We start from the raw sequence: 13,501 nt of genomic DNA on the forward strand, positions 1-13,501 counted from the left end.
TTAAGTTAGAGTAGTTTACTCAAGAAATAGCATGGGGCTTTTACTATTGGCAACCTTTCGAGCAGGGGTGAGAAATAAATGCAAATGTCAGGTTGTTCAGGGTTCAGGTAGACCCAACCCGCTCCTCATATCTAAAACCAAATAGCCACTAGGTTCATTAATATCCTTTCTCCTTCAAATTCTGAGAAACTAATATTTGGATTTCTTGCTTTTCACTCTTCATCATATATATCACGGATTACTTGGAGAAGACGAAGTTAGCTTGAGATATGAGTGGAATACCAAAACCAGGACCTTGTCCCTCGCATCTGTTTCATGGTGTTGTGTCCCCTTCATAGCCTTCACCAGTTGCCCCATCAATCAGGGATGGACCAAAAACAACAGTCATTTCGTCTAAAATAAATTAAATATCTATACATTTAAAATATTTTTTTATATTTTTATTAATAAAATATTTTTTAATTTAAAATTTATATGTTCATCTCTTAGCATAAAATGTTATATTTATTCGTATAAAAACAAATAGAAAAGTCGCATAACTGCTCCTGCTCTACACTTCTAGTGTAAGCCATACGTTAACACTACATCACACCATTTTTTTTTAATGTATTTATGAAATAATTATCAACAAAACCTTTTTCTTGATCAAAAGTCAAACATGTTAAAATGATCACACAATAATCAAGTCTTATTGAATATTTTCAAATAAATATCAATTTTTATATGATGTATATTAAAATTAAAATTATATTTTATATTTTTTAAATAATAATTGATTCGTACATCGTGTATTCTATTTCAAATATGTCAGAATTTTCGTGCATAAAAAATATTTGTTCAAATATATTTTAAAAAGTGTAATCTCCATTGAATTACTTTTTGCAAAGTTCGATTTTTATTTGAATAACTTTGAAAGATTTACCCCTGATTATAACATTTAGCCTAACAACATAAAGATGTAGGCATTAAGGAAACCAGTTTACAGTGGTTGAAAAGGCAATTAGAAGGGGGGAATAGGGCAAATGAAATAAAGCAGATGATTTATTTGATGGTACAAAACCATCGAATCCTAAGGTCCTACTAAAAAAAAGATATGATGGAAGAAGAAGAACTTCACTTGGATTATCTTCTTCTTTCTCTCGTTAGGCTCATAGATGCCATGACCTCATAATAAAGTGTAGATGGCCTTTTTGAATGGACATAAATTTTTTTATGAAGATTATAAGTTTAAATAAACGGCCACGTCTAGTTGATTTGAAAGTATGTTTAGGGTTTGGACCCCATTTTATTGTGTAACTGTAAAGGTGAAGTTGGAAATCACATGATTTTATTGTTTCCTTTTAAGCTTTTCATGACCTGTAAAATCTGCATCTGTTGAGGTGAAAGATGATTTTTTTTACCAATTAGGAAATGTCATGGAAGACACAAGGGATGGATCCAAAGCGAAATTCACATGATATCCATCCCTCAACTTAAATTATTCTCATCAAAATCTATGGGTAATTTTGTTTCAGCTAAAATAAAATTGGGAAATAACTCCTAAAAATGGATTATTTTCTTGATTGTGGCATTAGTTAATTTCAATCACAACAAATATTTAAGTTGTCTGGACCGGCCTGATACTCGGGGATCTGCGGATATTTTACACACTAAATATTAAATATTTTCCTTAAATGAAACATATATTTTGAATATTCTAAATTTATAAAGGATATTATACCTTTTCCTTTTAATTAAAATACTAATATGGTATGACTTACAATTCAAGAATATATTCGATATGATATGGTTTTAATTGATTATTTCCGAATTAATTCGGATACTAATTAATGATCTTGGTTTTTCGGAATATATTATTTTCAATTTTCTCATGTGTGAAACCACTATATATGTTGTGCTAACCTACTCGGATAAACACAACTTAAAACCTTTTATTCTTCTCTGTTTTTTCGGCGATATTCTCTACCAAGCTAAAGTTCGTGGTCTCGTAAGTTGTGTTTTTGTGCGTTGACCATATCATTATTTTATCCTTGGAGACAGATGACCAAGACATCTTGAGCACCAAGGAGTGGTCGAAAATCTTTCTTAGAGTAATTACAGGCCTCAACCATCTTCAAGTTCATATTCTGCCAATATCTGGTGGTTCAAGCTTAAAATGTATCTCTTCCCTTCTAATAATAAAAAATCTATTTTTTTTATTTTCGTCTCAGATTGTGTAACAATCTTAAGACAAATTCTTCTTCTACTTTTTTTTAAACAAATCTGAGACAGTTCAAAAAACCTTGTGGAAATCAAAGCAAAAAAATCATTTTAGGAATTATCATGTCGTTTTAATGGGTTTGCTTAGAGTAGACAAATCTGTTTTAACATAAATTATCGGTGCAGTAACATTGGTTACTAATTCTGGTTCCGTTTCTTTTACAGAACAATGGAAGCAACAGATTCCAATGGGTTACCCATCTTGGATATGAGAATGATGGTTTCAGTTCAGAATCAAAATTCGAATGCCAATCAAAATCTGAATGTGAATCACTCGATAGTGGCAGTTAACCACAGTGAGAGGACATGAAAATTCTTTGGGGGAAATTTCAAGATATGAAAGAAAAAAATGTGGTTCTATCTTACCACGGTGAACTATGTGAAGTTCTTGAAGGAAGATCCTCTTGATTTTAAAGGAGAATGCAAAGGAGAGGTGGATAATATCGTCACCTTCAATATGGTTGATGTTTGGAAGCATTCTGACTTCATATGCAGGAATTATATCCTAAACTATTTGAATGATTCATCGTATTCAGTGTACTCTACTTATCAAACGTCAAAGAAATTTTAGGATGCATTGGATCACAAATATCAATCCGAAGATGCTGGAGCTAAGAAGTTCTTAGTTGCAAAATTCTTGAAGTATACTATAGTTGATTCCAAACAAGTAGAAAAACAAGTGGAGGAATTCCAACTAATTATTAATGGAATTCTCGCTGAGAATACGGTCATAAGCGAATCATTCCAAGTGATAACTATTTTAGAAGATACCTCTTATATGGAATGCCTTAAAGAATTACCTGAAGCATAAGAGGAAGGAAATGACAGTGGAGGATCTTATTGTCAGACTTCGCATTAAACAGGACAATAGAGTTAATTCCGAAAAGCTCAACAAAGAATTCTTCAAGGAGGCTAAGGCAAATGTGGTTGAAGTTAATGACTTCAAAAAGGAAAAACATCCCAATAATAGGTCAAAGTTGAGACCTAAAGGTGGAATTTCCAAGAAGGAAAAGTTCCAGGAAAAGTGCTACAACTATGGAAAAATGGGGCACAAGTCTACTGAATGCAAACAACCAAAGAAAGTTAAAACTCACAACGCAAATATTATGGAAGAAATTGTCAAGAACGTGGAGGACTTGGATCTATGTGTTGTGATCTCTAAAGTTAACTTGGTTGACTCTAACCCAAGAGAATGGTGGCTTGATATTGGATCCACATATCGTATCTGTGCAACAAGGATTCTTTTTCTGAGTTGATATCATGCAACAATGGGAAGCTCTACATGGGCATTTTGTGACTTCTAAATCAAGGAGAAGAGTAATGTGGCCTTGAAGATGACTTCTGGAAAAGAACTGAAGTTGTAGAACGTATTGTATGTTCCTAACTATGGAAAAAATCTTGTATCTGGGACACTCTTAAGTGTTCACGGTTTTAGGATGGTGTTCGAATCCCAAAAGATGATTTAGTCTAAGGGGGAATGTTTATGGGCAAATGATATATGAAAAATGTAATCTCTGTAAAAGCTAAAAGCATGAATAAGATATCGCTTCTTCTTCCGTTTATATGCTTGAGTCATTTAATTTATGGCATGATAGGATTATACAGTTAATTATAATACCTTACGTAGGTTGATCAATTTAGAACATCCCTTTCACATCATTATAAACATAAATGTGAAATGTGTTGAGGCAAAATTAACATGATCATCGTTTCAAATTGTTGAAGAAATAATCATCTTGATCTAATACATAACGACATTTGTGACTTAAAATTTGTACAAAAAAGGGAGAATAAATATTTTATTACCTTCATTGACAATAGCAGAAATACTGCTATGTCTATTTACTTAAAAGTAAATATGAAGCTATAGAGAAATTTAAACTCTATAAACAGGAAGTCAAAACAAAAAAAGATTAGATGGTAAACAGTTTGCGTAGTGGTGATATGTTAACCATTTGGTGAATTTTGTTTGCAAAGTGGTATTGTACACGAAGTAACAACCCATTATCAATTCTAAGAATAAACCGAACGAAAAAAAATCAGACTTTAAAGAAATGATGATTGCTTTGTTAGGAGGCTCTAGGTTATCATGGAACATGTGGGGGAAGTTTTTCTTTCAACAACCTTTTAATAAGGTACCCTAGAAGAAAAACGACAAGACATCATATGAGTTATCATGGAACATGTTGTCTTGCCAAGGTAATGAACCCATTACAAAGCAAATGAAAATAGGTCCTAAAACGGGGATTGCATTTCATTGTCTATGTTATACAGAACATAGCGATGCATATTGGTTTGTGTATGAATCTAAGAATCCTGAGATTCATAAGAACGATAAAATCAAAATGATGCATCATTCTTTGAAAGTATTCCCTTACAAGTGATTAATGTTTTAAATAATATAGTTAATTTATTTGTTCATTGGATTTTGTTATATATTTGATGTTCTATTTATTTTCCATGAAGGACCTATATGAAATTACACTTAAAAGAAGTTATGCAAGGGCATTATTTTTCTAGAATAATGGGCGACCTAGTGGTCATGAAACCATGCATGAAAGCATTGGCGTGGAATCCAATCAACATCTTCTAACTTAGCCGCGAATTCGAATTTAAATTTGGGATTTCTCTTTACTTGGAGGATTTAAGAATTATCTTTACGATTTTAAATTATTTTAGGGTTTTCAAAAGCTATAAATACCCCATCAGGGAAAGCTTGAAAAGATATCTTAGATTCATTTGTTCTTTCTTTCTTTCTAGTTTTATAAAAGTTCTTTCTTTTTCTTGATTTTTCTTAAAGCTTTCTTTATTTTAAAATGCTAGTATGGTAATAATTTTTATTTTCTCTTATTTTAGTTATCGTACTTTTAATTTTTCAATTGCTTACTAAATTTTAGACATTGAACTTTTGGTCACTTGACTGTTTTCTCATTAGCAAAGTTATTACATGGCTTATTTAAGGTCTCCCACATCATATTTAATTTTTAAAAATAAAAAAAAAAAAAAGTTCTATTATCAGACCCTAATCTTAAACCTTCAATCCCAAATCTAAACCTCAAATCTCAAATCATCAATGACATCTCTCCCCTCTTTCAAAGACCCAAATTCTAAATCTAAAGAAGACATGCAAGATAAAGAAAAAAAATTCTCAGATTTGATTTGCAGAGCAACAAAAGCAAGGAATATATGATGACAGCATAAGGTAATGAATGGTGTTAGGATTGGTTAAAAACCACCAAAGTTGTTGAAATCAAGGTTCATAAGGAGCTGTCAGGCTTATTATCGAAAGATTCAGAATCTGAACACGGAAATTGTTTTGGGATTTACTTGTGAATGGGCCATCGTCAGAATCAAGAAAAAATTGAAGATGCTTCCATGAAGGTGCCGCCATGGTGAGGGAGGGGTGAGGTTACAATTTGGGATTTAAGGTTTGAGTAATTTATGGTGTTTTCTAGATGAGAATTTTGAGAGTCATTGACCTCCGATGAAGGTGGTCGTGGTGGTCAGAATGGCATTTGACATGGTGACCGAAATCTGGATTTGTATAAATTGAGGATAAAATTAGAGAAAAATGATTAAAAAAATATTTAAGTATTCCACGTCATAATGCCATTAGAAAGTTAACATCTGATTGACAAAAAAAGTTCAATTAATAGATAAAAAAATGAAAGTATGGTAAGTGAAATAAGAGATAAAGTTCAATAAGAGTGCAATTTACCTAGATTAAAAAAAATGGTATGTTGAGTATTTCTAGGCGGTAAGCATGCCTTTATTGATTTGTATGATTTCTTTACGCTATAAAGTTATAAAAGTGATGTTAAAAGATTTGATAATAATCTTATAAGCTTAATAAATTAATTAGAGCCCTAAAGTAAGTGTTTACAGATAAATTAGAATGATTTTTAGAGCCTTATTATAAAAATTTACGGGTTTGAGTGTTGATATTGTTCCTATAGTATTAATATCATAAGAAAAGCCCTTAAAAATCCAACTTCTCTTTTCAAGGTGGAGTATCAATATATGTTGTATCTATTATTCATATGATATCAATATTCACATGAGTGATATCAATATAAGGTGAATTATGAAAATTCTAATAAACTATTTTAATACCAATACCCTATTTTAGTATCGATATTCTTGAATTAGTATCGATATTCTTGAAGGAGTATCGATATTCTTGAAGGAGTATCGATACTCAAGGTACAATATCAATACCTACTCTAAGTTTAAGTATAAAATCTTCTTCAATTACACTAATGGATTCATAAGAGATCGTCAAAGCTATTAAAAGATCATAAGACTCAAAATGATTAAAATATCTTTGAGCATTATGGATATAAGAACACGAACGAGAATAAGACCGAATAACCTTAATGGCAATTAATACATATTATGCTATTATAATATGAACCTCTATAATATTGTAATAATGGTTAGTCATTTTGACTTCGCGCTTCTCGGTCATTATTTTGATTAGCGGTTATGCCTGACAATTAAAACAATACCTCGGATACATGATATTATTTTTATTCACCTAATGATCATGTGTGGCATGCGACCATCCAAATATATGGTAAGATCTCAAACATATAAGCAATTTTACCAGTATTACATGATTCTAGAGCGAGTATGAACAGTTCGTGAACTATTCGTATAATACTTGTTTATGTTTATTTGTTAAGTTAAATAAACGAGTATGAGCAAAATTTTTCATGTTCATTTAATAAACGAACGAACACAAACAGAGGTGTGTTCGGTTTGTTTATGTTCATGAACAAGCTCATTTATGAGTTTGTTTATTTATATTCATGAACAAGCTCGTTTACCTAGTTTTCATTTTTATTTTTTTTACATTTTTAAATATTGGTGAAGGTAGTGACTAAATTGAACACATGATAAAATTTTTAATTTAAACTATGAATTTTAAAGAGTATCATTTTTCTTTAGCTTGAAAAAGTAAAACTAAAAATTGAACATATAATCGAACAATAAACGAACATGTTCATGAACGTTAAATGAACACGTTTGTGAACAATTAAACGAAAACTTTTGGTGAACATATAAATTAACACGTTCACGAACATTAAATGAACATGTTCATGAACAATAAATAAACGAACACGCACATGATACTAAAAAATTAAACGAACATGAACCAAACATGAATACCTTAAAAAATAAACAAACGATCATAAACATAACATTTGTTCGTTCAAGCTCAGTTCATTTACCCTTAAATAGAAATAATGAATATGAAGAAGAAAAATGGATCAACTAGCACTCTTATTAACTATATAAGTTTTCTTGTTTTTTTTTTGTCATTTAGAGGTTTTGTTTGAGATTTATGTTATTAAGAGTTCCTATTAATTTTATTTTTTTAATTTGATATCAGAATTAATTTACAGTCCTTCATTCTATTAATATTCTTATAATTAATTTTGTTATGTATTATCGGAGAAGATGATGATTTGAAAAGTATAATGTTAATGTATAAATGACATGAAAAAAAATTAATGATGTGAATTTTTTAATTATTAGGGATAATAGATGGAATCATGGAAAAGATTCATAGAATAATTTCTTCACAAAACTGTATATGTTTGTAGACACACTTTTGTTGACCGAAATAAACATATATATATTGTTATATATATTATAAGTTTTATTATTTTATTGAAGCATCACATTTACATCCATTTTATTTTTGTTTCAGGCCTAAAAACGGGGCCTAGAATTATTACAAGGGGCGATCCAGTTGCACGTGACCCAACCCAGTCTAGAACTCGCATCCAATGAAGCCCTGAACTGGACCCACGAACCATGCTCGGGCTAGGGTTTCTAGAACCCTAGCAGATTCATCCTCAGCGCCGCAAGCTTCAACGAGAGCCCCCACAGCCGTACGCCTCTCAACAACACCAGTTTTCTCGGCGTCGTGGTCCCATGAAACACCCAAAAACAAACCAAGCCAAGATCGTGGACGTGTGGGACTCCAACCAACACGCTTCAACCTGCCGAACCATCCGGCGCTAGAGTCTCGGTCATCACCAACAAACACAAACAAGATTGCATTAGAGTTTTATTCGGTTGTAAATACCTAAAAATAGGATTTTTATTCCTATAAATATATGTAATCAAAACCCATTGGGGGGGGATAGTCATTTTCGAGCACGATTTACAACAGTGGATACACGAGATACATACTGAAATTTGAGAGAAATACCAGGGGAATCATCCAAAAAAAAACTCAAAACAGTCGAAGAGTTTTTACTATATTTCGAAAAGTAAAGGTAAAAATCTCTTACCTTTGTCGTTTTTGCATGCGTAGAGATCTTGTTTCGTTGTTTGGTTACACATCAACCCCAAAAAATCATTTCTTAGCCGATGAACTGGGGGCGTTTTTCAAGATCTATGTACGTAGATCTAGCCCCCGAGGCGAGTGTCTTTTGAAGAGTTGTTCGGATTTTTAAAACAAGGAAGGGAAGGGGTTCAAAAAAAATGAAATTTTTTATATTTTGACGCCGGCGAGCGACGGTCGGCGCCAGCAACGGTGGCCGGAGTCTGGGAACTACGGCGGCGTTCATGTGTTCATCAAGAACACATGAACCAGGCAGAGAAAAAGAGAGAAATGAGGAAGGATCCGGCTTGGAGAAGAGAGAAATGAATATTTTGATAAAAAAATTTGATTTTATACTTAAACCATCCGCGTGTTTCTATCTAAAATAGGGTAAACTACCCTTTTGATCCCCGTTACCTCGAAAAGAGTTGTTTTCCCCCCCTCAAATCGTAATTAACCCTTAATATTGCTTTGGAGTTTTGACCTCTAGCCTGCAGTTCTTTCATTTTAATCCTTTCTCTGGATTTTAATTTTAATTATCTTTTTATATTACATTATAATATTTATATATATTTTATATTATTATTAGTTTTTTTATACACTCGTATATATGTATTATTAGTACAGTATTATTTCACCTATATGTTATATTATATATATATATATATGTATATATGTATACATTTTTGTATTTTATCCTATTTCGTTACTTCTTTATTATTATATTTATTTACATTATTTATTTTTTCTATTATTATTATATATATATATGGTATTATATTATTATATGTTTTATTAACTTTATTTTTTCACTTTATACGCTATTATTTTACATTTTTTTACATATGTACATTTTATTTAATTCTCATTATTTTTATTTGTATATATTATTTTATTTCACTTTTATTATGCTTTATTTATTTATTCTTTTCTTTTTCCATTTATTTGTCTTATTTTTATTTCTTTATTTCTTTCATTTTTACATTTTTTATCATATTTTCATTTGTCATACATCTTGTTTTCATTCTTATTTCCTTCATTTTATATCTCCATGTCGATTATGTTACCTTTAGTGTAGCATTTATGTTATTTTGTTCTTCATTCCGTTTCTTCGTGCTTCAATTTTAATTATTTTCATCACCTTTTCTAATACATATTTTGATTCTTAAAGGGTTCATTTTCAAATCAATCAATTGTAAGTAGTCGAAATCGCTATTTTACCTCTTAATTTAAATTTACATTTTTTTCTTAATTAAGACAATTGGAAATTACGTAGTACCGAAAGGACGGTTCAAGGGTGCTAATCCTTCCTTGACCGTAACCGACTCCCGAGCCCGATATATTTCTGGTAAGACGTAGATCAGGTAAGAAATAGGGTATCCGATCGACCCATTTATTTTTTAAGTAAATGATCGGTGGCGACTCCAATCCAATCAATTCAAGTCGAAGCCCAATTCCGGGTCCAACGGAAAGACGGTTCCGACAGCTTGGCGACTCCACTGGGGACGGTAAGTGAGTCAGGCTAAGGTAATTTCCAATTGTCTTTTTAACGAAAAGGGTAAGTTTAAATTTTAAGGTAATATTTCGATCCTTTTTACTTACTTGTGATTATTTTTTTTTTGAGTAAATAGTTGGACTGACCGTTTTCTAATGATTTCAGCCTTCCAAACTTTTTCATCCAAAGACTCTATACCCGAGCTCCGAACCCTTTAAGTGGGGGTGAAAGCGACGCATTCGTGTGAATTTATTCACCGCATATGCCTAGCAAGTAGCCTTCGGGATTCATATACCTTATGTCTTCGTGTGAATTTATTCTCCGCATAGACATAAGGGAATGTGTCCCCTCGAGTTTAACTTAGTCCACACAAGCCTGTGATGGGTTTAGGACTAAGGGTCTGGTAAGCCCAAGGGGGCACCAGCAAGGAGAACTCGGGTACCGTTTTTAGAACCTAAACCAGGAGACTTCGAAGAAATAGAGCCTACCCCAAAACCACATTCCCAAACCTAGGATATTGTTTACCTAACCATGTTTTTGTCCCTATGTTTTTTTCCCTTGACATTTTTTTCCATTTATTTATTTATTTATACTTTTACTAACTTTTTACCTTTGTGTTTGGTTTTTTAGCATTTGCATCATAACAAGAGGCCATTGATCCCTTAAAAGACGTTCATTACGCACAAAATAATCTGAATTAATGGATAAAGGTGTTGTAATACAAGAGATTAAAAACCCTGAGGTACGACTATGGTCCGAGAAGACTCAGAAGGAAAAGGGAGACAATCTTCAAGATAACTATGTGTCAGAGCTGGTTAGCTACGCCTCGATCAGCCTAAAGCAGAATGACGTACAAGAGCTCCGGGATATTTGGGACAGTTGGAAGAATGAGGTGAAACAGAAGTTCAGCCAACGGTACGGTGATGTTGCACTTTTGCTTCATGTTAAGATTGATGAGCCCTTAATTAGAGCCTTGGTTCAATTCTGGAACCCGGGATACAGTTGCTTCACCTTTAACCGGGAAGACATGGTGCCCACCATAGAAGAGTACACTACACTGCTGCATTGTGAAAACATCAAACTCGAGCGGGCCTACCTTAAGCACATTAAAAGTCAACCTTTCAAAAATACACTAGCTAAGGTTACCGGAGTTGATGAAAAATGGGTAACTGACCGAGCTCGATGTAAGGGTAGTGGAGAAGGAATCGCTTGGCTTCATATCAAACAACTAATAAAGCACCATCCCGATGAGTGGAAGACAATAGACCTGTTTGCATTAGGTCTGTATGGTCTAATTTTATTTCCAAAGACCTTGGGATACATCGATGCCACTGTAGTGGAGTTATTCGAACAACTATCGAGAAGAGTCAATCCAGCACCAGCCATCTTGGCTGAGACCTTTCGATCTCTCAATCATTGCCGAAGAACTGGCGGAGGAAGATTCACCGGGTGCATTCAACTCCTTCAGGTCTGGATTCACAGCCACTTCTGGAAGACTAACGGGGTTGCCTACCACCGTTTCAGCACCACCTATTCACCTCTAGGTGAATTTATTACCTTAAAATGGCATGAAGGTGCCTCGAAATAAAAATGGATGAAGGTCTTTACGCATCTTCAAGACCGAGATATTGTCTGGAGAGCCCCTTGGTTATTCCTCAGTGATGTTCTTTTTCGATGTGGTGACTCTAACACTGTGACCTTACTTGGACTTTGGGGAGCAGTCGGGTATGCTCCGCTATTAGCACTTAGACAGTATGGAGCACGTCAGTTTGTCCCAGCAACATGCGGGTTAGCTAGGTCAGAGTTTGAGTATCACGGCGACAGCTATAAGAAGATGATCAAAGAAGTAGCCGATTCGTGTAGGAAAGTATTCCGGATGGATGTTGTAGCTGCCAGAAGCATGCTCACTCCGGATTATGTGGAGTGGCGAAGATTGAGAAAGAATGACAATATCCCTGTGCCAGACTGTGATGACACCCGGACCATGGAAGAACATCTCAGGCATGTCCCTTCTGAACTCGAGATAGCCAAGACCGAGTTTGAAGCCGTGAATAATGAGCTGAAGCAAAGGATAAAGGAACTTGAAGCTGAACGTTATCAGTGGAAGCTTGATGCTGACTCTTAGAAAGATCGGGCAGAAAAACTGGAAAAAGAACAAAAAAGAGTCCGTTTTGAGCTCGAAGACTTGAGAAAGGGGTATCAAGATAAGGTCAAGGATAACTCCAAGTTGAAGGTAACCTCTGAATACTGGAAAGACGAAGCTCATAGCCTGAAAAGGAAGTTCGAGGGGCCTGATGAGAGAGCTTGGAAAGAACAAACAAAGACTGCCCAAAGACGCTTGGCAGATAGTCAATATCAGAACCAACGCTTGAGAGTTCGGGTAGCTGACTTAGAAAAACAACATGAGCAAGATGGCAGGACAATAGCTGAGTTAGAAGCTATTGTAGATGGGTTCAAGAGGGAAACAAACGAGCTTCAGATAGTGCCTTTCGACGGAGGATTACAATGGCGTTTCCGTTGGGAACAAGCACAACGAAGGGTGAGGGCCCGAGACGCAACCATACGAGATTTCCTAGATCAAGTGCAAAAAGTAGCCCGTCATCTTCACGGCCTAGCAAGGGAAGCTGGTGTGGTTCGACAAGGCATTCAACCAGTGACAGATGAAGGCAGAAGACTTGTCAACCTACTGGAAGCTGTTCGGGGTCTAGAGGATTTAGTCCAAATGTACCTTTAATATGTTTTTATGTCTCTAAAAAGATAAAACATTTTTGTCTGAATAAGGATTATTTATAATAATGAACACTTTTCTGGATCAATGCCTCCAATTGCATACATCATACATTGCATTTCTTGCATTTTATATTTCATGTTTGTTTATTTTATATTTTCCATATTTTTACATTCGTATTAACTAACAGAACATGTCTCAGACACCGAGCTTACCACCGCAAGCATCAGATACACATCACCCGCACAATACTCGAGCAAAAAAGAGACAAATGGAAGCCAGAATGGAGAAGATCGAAGAGCACATGGCAAGACTTCAAAAGGAACTAGAAGATAAGATGGCTCAGAACAGTGAAAGTACTCTTGAGTCCATCAAGAAAAATCAGGAGTCCTTGGTCGACCAAATCGTAGCCAAGTTGTTGGGTCTACAGCAAGCTAGTGCATCAGGGGGCATCTCTTCCGAGGGGGTGGCCATACCACCAACCCCGCAAGTGGTTCCCTCACCCGGAATATTACCCGGGGACGCATCTGCTACTAAAGGGAAAGCAGCACTACCCGGGGACTCATTCGTTACCAAAGCGAAAGTTGCACCTGCTGTGAAAATACAAACTTCTACAATCATCCCTGATGATCATCCGGATGATTATCATGTCCCAGACTTTGACGAGGAAGATAAAGCTAAA

This window comes from Hibiscus syriacus, unplaced genomic scaffold, assembly GCF_006381635.1.
Source record: "Hibiscus syriacus cultivar Baekdansim isolate YM2019G1 unplaced genomic scaffold, ASM638163v2 tig00110927_pilon, whole genome shotgun sequence".
In the NCBI taxonomy this organism is placed as follows: Eukaryota; Viridiplantae; Streptophyta; class Magnoliopsida; order Malvales; family Malvaceae; genus Hibiscus; species Hibiscus syriacus.